The sequence below is a fragment of the Silene latifolia genome, chromosome 10 (assembly GCF_048544455.1).
Source record: "Silene latifolia isolate original U9 population chromosome 10, ASM4854445v1, whole genome shotgun sequence".
Classification (NCBI taxonomy): Eukaryota; Viridiplantae; Streptophyta; class Magnoliopsida; order Caryophyllales; family Caryophyllaceae; genus Silene; species Silene latifolia.
The window spans coordinates 72,933,879-72,946,528 of NC_133535.1; the positions used below are offsets into that span (position 1 = coordinate 72,933,879).

Sequence of the window (12,650 nt, forward strand, 5' to 3'; positions counted from 1 at the left end):
TTTGGTGTTGATACCACCATTGCCAAAGCATTCTTTGTTTGGAGAGCTTTTTGCCTTTGAGAGAGAGCCTTTGCCTTTGGTGCCTTTGTTGCTCCCTTTGTCCTTGCCATTTGATGAACTAACCAAGAAAAGAATCAAAAATCTTCAATTTGTAGAATGCCCAAATCGATTTGAAGGTGAAAGGCTTTGCCTTTATGAAATCACAAATCGACTCAAAGGTTGAAGATTTTGTGCTTGGTGTTGATTGTTATTGAAGATGGAGTGATTGATTTGTTGTTTGAAGGATGGTTTGATTTGATTTTGGTGGATTTTGTTGAGGGTTTTTGTTTTTGTGATGGAGAGGATGAGGGTTTTGATGTTGTGGGTAGTGTTTATGAATGAATGAATGAAGGAATGAAGGTGGGAGGGTATTTAAAGAAGTCGAAATTTTCGAAAACGCAGGGGCAATCCGTGCGGATTAGGCCCAATCCGTGCGGATTCTGCAGCTTCAAAATTTTCAGAAGCTCGCCTAAAGACGGGCGGATTCTCGGGAATCCGCTCGGATTCTTCTGTGATGGGACGGGCGGATTTGCTGCAGGACGGACGGATTTCATCCCCGAGAAATTTCTTTGTTTTCCTCACCGCAAAGACGGGCGTCTTGTTCACAAGACGGACGGATTCTATGAGACGGGCGTCTTTCCAGAAATCCGCTCGGATTCTTCAACAGTCAAGAAATTTTCAATTTCAGCTCAGCTAAGGACGGGCGTCTTCTCAGCAGGACGCTCGGATTGTATAGGACGGGCGGATTTTTGGGAATCCGCTCGGATTCTGGTCCTTTGTACCCGGATTCATTCCATTCGTGCACAAACGCATTCCCATACCATTCTTCCATTCTTCTTCATTTCTTGTGTTCTTCGCTGTGGGGGCATTACTAAGGCATGGATAGCCTAGGCAATTCCCATCCCCACACTAAGGTAAAGCACTACACATCAATTGAAATTGTTAATCCCTCCCTCACTTCTCTCTTTTCATGACAATTATTTTGATCAAAGTAAATAAAATCCAAAAATGACAAAAATGCAATACAAAAATTGAAATGTAAGTTAGGGAGTTAGAAATATTTACAAGTGGTGGTTTAGGGAGGACCCCACCAAACTCTCATTTTTGATGAGATGTCAAGGGGGCATGTCCAAGGTGTTGTTGATGTTGCTCAACACCTTGAAGAAGTAATCAAAAGCTTGTTCATTATCATGGTAGAGGTCCTCAATAGACCGTGCCCCTTGTTGTTGATCATGATCGATGGCATGGCCAATGTAGGGATTAAAAATCCCTTCAAACTCGTCGTCCCAAAGACCACAAACTTCATTGAGTTGATCATTGAAAATCTCTTGCTTAGATGGAGACAACTCTCCCAATTTCTTCTCTTGACCAATGAGGCCATCTTCTTCTTCCTTGGTTGATTTTGATGAGCTTTTCAAGCTCTCCTTGTCACAATTCACTTGCTCTTTGAATGGAGCATCTTCATCTTTCTTCTTCCATTGGAGTTCCGATTTCTTCCTTTCATCCTTCCGGCTATAATGATCAATCATGAAACATGGCTCATGCAAACGAGGAGCTCTCATGGTCTTGTCAAGATTAAAAGTTATGCTTTCATCTCCCACTTCTAGAGTGAGCTCTCCATGTTTCACATCAATCACCGCACCCGCGGTGTGTAGGAAAGGTCTTCCTAAGATGATTGGAATGTTGGAATCTTCCTCCATATCAACAATGACAAAGTCCACCGGGATGAAAAACTTCCCAATTCGCACGGGGACATCTTCCCATATCCCTAATGGTGTCTTCGTCGATCTATCGGCCATTTGGAGTGTGATATTGGTGCATTTAAGCTCTCCCATCCCCAACCTTTTACTCACCGAGTATGGCATGACACTCACACTAGCCCCTAGATCACATAAGGCTTTGTTGATCGTCGCGTCGCCAATGGTACACGGTATTGAGAAGCTTCCCGGATCCTTTAACTTTGGAGGTGAACTCCCTTGAAGTATTGCACTACTCACCTTAGTGAAGGCGATAGTCTCAAGTTTCCGGATCGACTTCTTCTTTGTGAGGATATCTTTCATGTACTTTGCATAGGCCGGTACGTGATTGATTAATTCCGTGAAAGGAATTGAGACTTCTAAGTTCTTCACAATTTCCATGAACTTTCCAAGTTGATCATCAAATTTAGGCTTGGCTTGACGACTTGGAAAAGGAAGTCTAATCACAATGGGCTCCTTCTCTTTGGCCTTGTCTTCATTTTTCTTTGAACTTTCTTCTTTTGATGATTCCCCTTCTTTGGGGCTTTGCACAACAACTTCATTTTCACTAGCTTTCACAACTTCATTCTAAACTTGCTCCTTCGGTGCTTCATATCTTGTTCCACTTCTCAAGTGAATGGCACTAACCGTTTCATGTCTAGGGGGATTAATTTGAGGTGGTAATTGCCCCTTTTGTCTTTGTGAGCTTGAAGATGCTAGTTGAGTCAATTGTGTTTCCAACATCTTGGTGTGAGCTAGAATGTTGTTGATGGTGGTGTCTTTTGCTTGGCTATCTTTTTGCATTTGAGTGAAAAATTCTTGTTGATTCTTTTGCATTTGGAGGACCGCTTTTTGGACATCAAAACCTTGGTTATTTTGGTGATTGTATGGATTTTGATTTTGGTAACCTTGGTTTTGATTGTAAAAGGGTCTTTGATTTTGATTTCTCATGGGTGGTGGAGTGTATGTTGTTTGAGGGTTTTGAACATTTTGGCTTTTGTATGAGAGATTTGGATGGAATTTGGTGTTTTCATTGTAAAAATTTGAATAAGGGGTACCACTTTTGTAAGCTTGGAAAGCATTAACTTGTTTGGTTGTTCCCCTACACTCACTTGGGTCATGACCCAAAGTTCCACAATTCTCACATATCCCACTTGGGATTGATGAGGATGCCGTCATGGCATTGACATGATGCTTTGATGATTTTGAGTTTTCCTCAAGTCTAGCCATAGCTTGTTCAAACTTCAAGTTGATTGTGTCAATGTGAGCACTAAGTTGAGCACCCAATTGAGTAACGGAGTTCACTTCATACTTTCCTCCTCTAGTAGCCTTGCGAGGTCTACTATATTGTGAATTATGGACCGCCATTTCCTCAATCTTGTTCCATGTTTGATTGTCATCAACTTCGGTGAACATTCCATTTGATCCCATATTGAGAATGTTCCTTGAATCTTCATATAAACCATTCCAAAATTGTTGTACCAAAAACCATTCGCTAAGTCCATGGTGAGGACATGAGCGACAAATACCTTTGAACCGCTCCCAAGCTTCATACAAAGATTCTTCATCCCTTTGCTTAAAACCCGTAATTTGAGCTCTTAGCATGTTAGTCTTTCCGGTGGGTAGAATTTTTTGTAGAAAGCTAGAGCTAACTTCTTCCAAGAATCTATTCCAAGGGTGGCCTTATCAAGGCCCTTCAACCATTGCTTTGCGGTGCCGATTAACGAAAAAGGAAATAAGAGCCATCTAATTTGGTCTTGAGTCACGCCCGTTTGAGAGATAGCATCACAATAATCGCAAAAGGTTTCCATATGAGAATGAGGGTCCTCACTAGGCATTCCCCCGAATTGGCTCCTCTCAACTAATTGGATGAAGGCGGACTTGGCAATGAAATTTCCGGTGAGATGTTGCGGTGTAGGAGTACCATTTGGTAGATTCTCCTCGGTGGGTATAGAGTGTGACGAGAATTTAGGCATTGTAGGTGGATTTTGTGTGGTATTGTTTAATGGGTTCTCTTCTCCTTCTATTGCGAAAGAATTGACAAACTCACTAGTGGGTTGAACAACTTCACCAACACCTCCCAAATTCCTCCTAACAAGTCTCCTATTATTCGTCAAGGTTCTTTCGATTTCACGGTCAAAAGGTAACAAATCACTTTGTGACCTTCTAGACATGCAAAATATCAAACAACTCGAAAACAATTAGAACAAACCTTGAGGATTTTTACTTCCCCAAGGTGAAAAAGACACAACTAATAACAATAAAAAGAAATCTTAAATCAATTAAACACCGTCCCCAACAGAACGGCGCCATTTTTTTTGATCGATGCCATTTCGTGTTCACAATTAAGTATATGTGGTCGTTGGTCAATGGTCGATACAAAACACAATTTATACTCCACAAACAACTCTACAATTAGTAAAGAGGCAAGTAAAGGTCGGATCCCAAGGGACGGGTATTGAAATGAGAATTCTATTGTAACTAGTAGTGTCTAGGGGTGTCACAAATTGGGTTGGTGTAGAAGGTCACTAAACTAAAATAACAATGAAAATAAACTAGCAAGATGAATAAAATAAGGGGTGTAAACAATTGATTAAAAGCACTAGGGTGTCATGGGATCATAGGGGAATCATGGGATATGATCATACAAACATGTTCTCAAATTATAAGCAAGCAATTATTGTTGTGATGGATTGAGTTGGGTTATATCTTACAATCCTAGGAAAGTTTGGGTCCCGGAGCCGAATCGATTAGATTGTACAACACCTACAAGTCGACTTAATCTTTCCTACTCAACACATGCATGGTCTAACAAGACTCGAGTTGGGTTATGTCTTACAAGTCTTGTTGAAAGGATAGAAGATGATAGTAAATGCAAGGATTCATAGGCTTAGCATTTCATCAAATATAACATGTGCATGTATTAAGATCAAAACAAGCAAGCAAATAAGATATGAAAGCATATTGATTTAAGCATGAATAATTCCCCATGTTGGTTTCCCCTAATCACCCATTAAACCCTAGCTAAGAGACTACTCACTCATTATCATGTTGATCATGCTAGCAAGGTTGTCAATCATACCAACAATATGAAACATGATGAATAAATAAAAGTAATTAACAATAATTAAAAAGGGATTAAGAGATTATACCTACTAATGATTCCAATAATAAAGCAAGAATAATAGAAGTACTTGAATCCTAGATTGAGAGGTTGTCAATCTCCCAATAATAACCCAAATAATCTTCAATTACCCAAAATAAAGGAAGAACAAGAGAGAGATTAAAGAACTAAAACTTGGATTAAAACTTGATTAATACTTGATTACAATATTGAAGAGAGATTTGATTGATATTAACTACACTAATTATTGATAAGAAGAACATGCTCCTCTAATTAGACTAATGGGGTATTTATAGTGAAAATTAGGGAGGATGCATTAGGGTTAACTAAGGGCTAAACTAGTAATTACACTTTTTAAGTTGAGCAAGGAGGACCCGGTATTTTCTGAGAGAAGGGCTTCTCTTTTCGTAGCTTGAAGAATGAAATCCGTCTTTGTGCGAGAATCCGTGCATTAGAGTCGGGACGGCCGGATTTGGGTGGTGCAATCCGAGCGGATTCAGGAGAGGGACGCTCGGATTGTTGAGGGAGAATCCGAGCGGATTCCAAGGAGGGACGCTCGGATTGTCTTTGGGCGGACGGGCGGATTGTCTGCAATCCGTTCGGATTGTTGGTCAGCGTCAATTCTTCTTCTTTTCTTCCCTTTTCTTCATAAATTCCTTGGGGATTTCCTTGGGGACGCAAGGATCCTTTCTCAACATTGTTCTTCTACTATGATATGTACAAAGGCCTTCTAGTCTTGTCTCTTCTTGATGCTTGGTCATTGAATACAATCAATTTAGCCTTGTTTTGCCATGAAAATGCAAGATTCTTACTCCTTTCCTACCAAGGGATCAAAATCTCAAAGAATATGCAAAACAAAGAACTAAAGATAAGAAATGACCCAAGTAGGCACTAAAAAGCATGGAAACAACGGTAATTCGGGGGCTAAATATGCGCCAATTATGGTCACATCAATCCCCGACGACGCACATACCCCTATTATTTTAGGGAGACCATTTTTATCTACTGCTCATGCAGTAATAGACGTCGGGGGCAAGACATTGACTTTTCAGGTTGGGGACGAGGAGCTGATATTCCATCAGTCTAAGTTCCGGAGGGCTCCCATGCAAGCTCAGCCTTGCAATGCCCTCTCTTCTATTGACCCTATTATTGACACTCCAAATGAAAATTTGGAGCATTATGCTGCTATTGCGACCCCTCCGCCTCAGGTTGAGAGCAAAAAGGAGGAAAGTTCGTCTGTTTTCCTTGTTGCAGGTACAGATGAAAACAATGAAGGAGCTGTCAAAGGGCAATGTGCAATTAATGTCAGTCAAAGTGGGAGTGACAGTGTTAAAGCCGGTGAGAAAGGAGCAAGGGTGAGGAAAGTTCGCGCATATGTGGATGTGAACTATTCTCCTCCTAATGATTTAAGTTCAAGCTCATGGAAGCTGAAGAGGACGATCAATGTTGCTTAGGTGACATCCTCCAGTCAGGAGCCCTCCGAGGGGCTACTGAATTGCTTTGGGAAGTGAGCGGGGAAATGCCCGTGTACCAACTTGTATAAACAATTTTTGAATTTCCGTTGAATTTCTTTTATTGCTTTTAATTAGGACAATTAGAATTTAGACAATTTTTAGCGTTGATAGAGACAATAGACTGTTACTTTGCGTATTTGGTATTTTGGGATATTTTTGCAAGTGTTTTTATGCAGGTTTGGGGAATCTTACGCAAATTTATAGGAAGAATGACGAATTCAAGAGCTTACACGAGAAAAAGAGCTCGATCGTGGATTCTGTTCGATCGAGTAATGCCATATCAGTCGATCGAGTAAAGCAGAAATGGGGAGTTCTCTGTTAGGCCCAAAATCTGGATATGGGCTGATCTGGGGCAGCAAGTCTGGAAGCAGTGTTGGACGCAAGACATCAGGGGGCCAGGGTGATAACATCAGTGTGCAGCGCAGAACGTGGGCTTTGATCCGCATAGAAGAAGCATATGAGAGTTCAATCACTTACCATATCCAATGAAGGAAAGTCCTATTCTATATCAAATTAGGAATAACTTGGAGGGAAAGCAAGAAACCCTAGCTAGCCAAGCTCTCCTATATAATGAGCCTCAACGCAAAGGAGAAAGGAAATAAAAAAATTCGAGAACTACACCCTAGCATTCATAGCATAACACACGAACCGTACTTCCTCCCGAGTTATAGTGAAAATCTTGGTGGGATTCCGTCTCCCCCCGCGGTTGTTTCCCAAATTGGGTTTTCCGCGTCACCAAAATTGCTTGTGTTCTTTACTTACGTTGCATATTCAAATTAGCATACAACAAACAATCAAATCACAATTCAGACCTAACGTTAAGACTACTTTAACCCTAAATTGGTAGAAATTTACCAAAACAGTTTGGCGCCGACCGTGGGGCATAGTGGTCGTCTTCGTTAGCTAGTCTACACAGCAAGCATAACATGTCCGGACACAAAGAAACCAACCCGGGTAGCACCAGCGGCGCCCCAGCAACGCGGGTACCGCCCCCCTCGGCAGCAACACAGATACCATCTCCCTCGGCAACAACAGCACGCGCTACCTCGATCCAGACCACCACCACTGCCCAGATACCAGCAGTTAAGCAAAGCCAAAGTTCCCAGGTAGCAGCAAGCCCATCTTCGGAGAGAGTCCAGACTAGAGATTCAGGAGTCGTCTAGGGACGGTAAGGAGTCGCACAGCCTGAAAGAGGAACACAATCTAGGTAACAGGCTCAGGCTCCTCCAAGTCCCACCAGCATCATGATAAGCGGATTGGACACATTAGCAAGGACAATCCGGACAATGCAGAACGAGAATAGAAGCATGAGATCCCAGATGGAAGAGGACAACAATCTCCTCCGAGCACAGATCAACGAGTTAAGGAGCCATGCCGCTAATTCGGCCCCTTGGATGCAGGAAGACAGATCCGGGAGTCCACCAGGAGAAAGTGGGGACCGGAGGCAGACACGGGTGTTGCCACACGAAGTGGCACTTAGGCTGGACATGGACGCAACACCACAGTCAAGAGGAGGCCTTGTCCCAACAGGACTGGGGGCATTGACACCAGATGAGAAGCCAGCTCACCAAGAGCCAACACCCGCGTCAGATGCAGAAGGACGCCAGCGGAGCAGAGTAGCAGCTGCGGTCCCGATGATCAGGGCCCCGGTTACGAATCAAGCTGAGTATACCTGGGAAAGCGGCCTGGCTGCAGCAGCATCACAAATGCTCCAACCAGCAGTCTTGGGACAACAGAACTTCGTACGAGGAGCCGAGCATCAGTTACAAGAGCACCTGCGACCTGCCGGGAGAGAGACATACATAGAACAGCAATACCAGGAACTACGAAGCCTCCTCCGAAGGGTCGCAGGAAGCCGCTGCCTATGGAGATGGCCACACCAGAAAGCTACGTTGACTCGCCGTTTACTGACGATATAGCTACAGTGGCCTTACCAAAAGGATTTAACGTCCCAACAATGACCCTCTTCGATGGAACCACAGACCCCTGCGATCACATTAGCCAATTTAAGCAAAAAATGATGGTTACCACTGCCACAGGAGCCTCGAAGGAGGCATGCATGTGTAAAGGATTTGGTTCGACCCTAACCGGAGCAACATTACAATGGTTCGTCGGCTTGCCTAACGGGACCATATCTTCATTCGCCGATTTGGTCAACGCATTCAATCAACAGTTCTCCAGCAGCCGGAGAACACCAAAGCAGCCAAGCGATCTGTATAGGATCGTCCAGGAAATAGGTGAATCAATCAAGGATTACGTCACCAGGTTCAATGCAGAGAAAGTTTCAATTCGAGGCTGCAATATGTCCACGGCCATCAACGCCTTCAGGCAGGGCTTGGATAAGGAGTCAAACCTCTACAAAGAATTAACGATGTACCCTTGTGAGAGATTCGAAGAAGTCCAAAGAGAGAGTTACAAAGAAGATTAAGATTGGAAGAAGATATACAAGCTAGAAAGGGAATCACAAACTTCGACAAACCTGGTAGGAAAATCCCAACAGAAAAGAAAGACGAGCGAGCTAAGCCATACAGCAGACCCAATATCAGCATAATAGCAGAAAAAACCCAGCAAGTTGACGACTCCCAGCATCCTCCTAAGCTATCTGAGTACGGATTCAACACGGGAATGGAAGGATTGCTGAAAGCGCTAAGAGGCCTAGGTGATCAGGTTAGGTGGCCAAAGCCTCCCACTCAGGATCGACCCAACGACAACAGAGACAGCAGCATGAGATGCGAATGGCATCAGGACATAGGTCACAGGACAGAAGACTGCTACAGGTTGCAAAAGGAAGTATAGTTCCAGGTACGCAGGGGAAACTTGGACCACCTGTTATCACGTGGGGGCAAGCAGGACAGGAGAGAGGCAGCAAACCAGGTGCTTCCCTCTGCCCCACCCATATGCACGAAAATTATTAACGTAATAACAAGCGGATCCGAGCTACCAGGCTTGACATATTCCGCCGCTAAGAGGAAAGCCACCGGAAGTAAAGGGGATCATCTAGAAACTTCGTACAGAGTAAGCCAGAGCAATTTACCCCCGGTAACTTTCGACGAAACCGACATAGAAAGCGGTGCAGAGCAACACGACGATGCCCTAACTATAACGTTATCCATTGGCAATTTCACCGTACGAAAAGCATTAGTGGATACAGGGAGTTCTGTGAACCTCATCATGCTTGAAACCCTCAAAACCATGGGTTTTGATAAAGAGAACCTGATAAAGAAATATGTACCCCTGGTGGGATTCAGTGGTGAGACTACGCATTCGGTGGGTGAGATAACCATCCCAACGTACATCGAAGGAGTTAATAAACTGGTAAGGTACTTAGTCATTGAGGGTCCGACCACTTACAACGTGATACTAGGAAGACCATGGCTGCATCAGATGAAGGCGGTGCCCTCAACATATCATCAGTGTCTCAAGTTCCCAACACCATAGGGTACGGTCACAGTAAAAGGGGATCGAGAGGAATCCAGGAACTGCTACGCTCAAGCCCTCAAAGCTACAACCAGGCTCCCCTCATAGCAATTACAGGACCGGGGCACCTCGAAAGAATACAAGGAGCCTCCCTCGGACGAACTAGATGATGTGGAGTGATGTCGTCGGGTCACATCCAATCAAAACACAATTTATAAGACTCAACAAACAACTAGTTAGCGGTAAGTCGAGGTCGATCCATGGGACGGTGTGCTTTGGGTTCTAAGTTTATCTATCTCAATTTATGCTAGTGTCACAATTTGGTTGGGTTTGTAGTTGTGTTCTAGACTAATAAAAGCGATAAAGTAAAACAAGCAATAAAAGGAAAGATGTAAACAAATGATTAAAAGTGCTAGGATATCATGGGGTCATAGGGGATTCATGGTGTTGATCATACTAACATATTTACAAAGTTGCAAGCAATTAATGTTGTGGAGGAACCGAGTTGGTTTATGTCTTACGGTTCTTAGGAAGAGTTGGGTCCCGGAGCCGAATCGTTTAGATTGTACACCACCTACAAGTCGACTTATTTTCCTCCTAATCAACTTCTATGCATGGTCTAACAAGACTCGAGTTGGTTTATATCTTACAAGTCAAGTTGAGTAGATAAGAGATGGTTGTAAATAAAAGGATTCATAGGCTTAGCATTTCATCAAACATAACATGTGCATAAAGTTGACATCACAACAAGCAAGCAATTTAATCATGAAAACATATTAGATTAAGCATGAATCAATCCCATATTGGTTTCCCCTAATTACCTACTAATCCTAGCTAAGTAACTACTCACTCATGATCAAGTTTAACATGTTAATAAGGTTGTCAATCATACTAACAGAGCCAAACATGATGAACAAGTAATAAAGATTAACAATAATTAAAACAAGGATTAAGAGAATTATACCTATGGAGATTCCAAAATAATAATGCAAATAATAATAGAAGAACTTGATAATTGATGGAAGGTTGTCAATCTCCTAATAATAACCCAATAGTCTTCAATTACCCAAAAGTAACAAACTTGAACAATAATTAAGGAAAGATTAATGTGAGATTTGTGGAAAGATTAAAGAGTAATCTATTCTAATCTACTCCTAATCTAATCTAAGAGAAGGATTGATTTAACCTAATGAAAACTTGATAAAAGGATCCCCCCTTTGATTATTTACAAGTGGGGTATTTATAGTAGGGATTCATTAGGTTAACTAAGGCTAAATTAGTAATTACACTTTTGAGATTTGAGCAGGGAGACGCCGGTATTTTTCGAAGGAAGGGCTTCTTTCTTTGAAGCTTGAAGAAACGGATTTGTGCTGGACTGGAATCCGTGCGTCTTAGGCACGGGACGGGCGGATTCGGTGGTCTGGGCCCGGGCGTCTTTGAGAGAAGACGGGCGGATTCTGGAGATTCTGCCCGGGCGTCTTTGGGGGAAGACGGGCGTCTTCTGAGAAGACGGGCGGATTCTTGAGAAGACGAGCGGATTCTCCTCCAGTGAATTTTCTTGTTTTTCCCAACTAGAAGACGGGCGTCTTGTGGGGAAGACGGGTGTCTTGGGGAAGACGGACGTCTTGGGGAAGACGGGCGTCTTGAGGGGAAGACGGGCGTCTTGGCGAACAGCTTCTTTGTTTGAGCTCGGATTGTAAAATGGACGTCATTTTCTCATCCGGACTCCTATTGGAGTGATTCAAAAGCCTAGATCGCTTGATTTTTCGACGCCGTTCCATCTAGCATATTTTTAGAGCCAAAGGAGCAACCCTTGGTTCGGGTTTCGAGCGATTTCTTCTTGTAATGCCTTCCCTCTCGTCATTCTTACTTTTAACCCTTTGATCCTTCTATATACACTTTATTCCTACGTCTTTGGTCATCATTCTTGCCTCCTCTTCATACTAGTCCATCTAATATCATCAATAAGCTTCCAAATATGCACGAAAGACGGGAATTTCCGCCTTATTATCTCCTTTTCTATAAAACATATGAAATGCGATAGAAAAGCAAATATGAAGGTTTTGACGGATAAAATGGCCATGAAATGCTATATTAGTATGCAAAATAGGCTCCATTAGGGGACTAAATATGCTCAAATAATGGTCACATCAAATATCCCCAAACCGAACCTTTACTCGTCCCGAGTAAAGAGGTGACAAAAACTAGACCTTTATTTAAACTAACCAACTAATATAGCCGATATGAGACAATTAGCGGGTCTCACTCCGCCCCTTCAACTCACAACAAGACAACCATGAGGTAGGATGCCTTCTTGCAAGGCAAGGTGGGTCTTGCCAAAATGGCGACACATCCAATCATTAAGCACACAAAATCAAGTAATGGATGCATCTAAAAAAGAATAGCCACTCTCCTCATCTAAGTGGCGGAAACTACCTACAAGGGAAGCAATTCAAGGGTACACACTCCTTCATAGATGCAATTTCTTCAAACTACTAAGCCTAGAAGGATACCAATAAATCACCTCCAAATTGTGTCAAGCTAGGGTACCTTTGTCCTCAATCGTTAAATGCTTTTGTCAAGAGTAGACTCCCTATGGTGTTAGAAACACTGGAGGATCGCGGAATTCCCCCTCTTGCCTAGACAAGAAGAAGGGTCGTCCCCTCTCTACCATGCACAAAAATGGATACGATGGATAAAGGGATCAATAGATATTTGAGTTTCACTTTGGGAGTTTGCTTTTGTTTTTATTTTTCCCCCCAATTTCTTGTGGCATTTGACATTTGAGAACACTTTCTTGCCATTTCTTTTTGACTTTTG

General features: G+C 42.8%; 1 non-coding gene across 1 annotated transcript; it reads left to right on the forward strand.

Annotated features, from left to right (window-relative positions):
- The first annotated feature begins 3,273 nt into the window (after positions 1 to 3,273).
- On the forward strand, positions 3,274 to 3,380 carry LOC141610001 (small nucleolar RNA R71). The gene has a single exon (XR_012527898.1). It is a non-coding gene; the product is annotated as a small nucleolar RNA R71 (small nucleolar RNA).
- Positions 3,381 to 12,650: the final 9,270 nt, after the last annotated feature.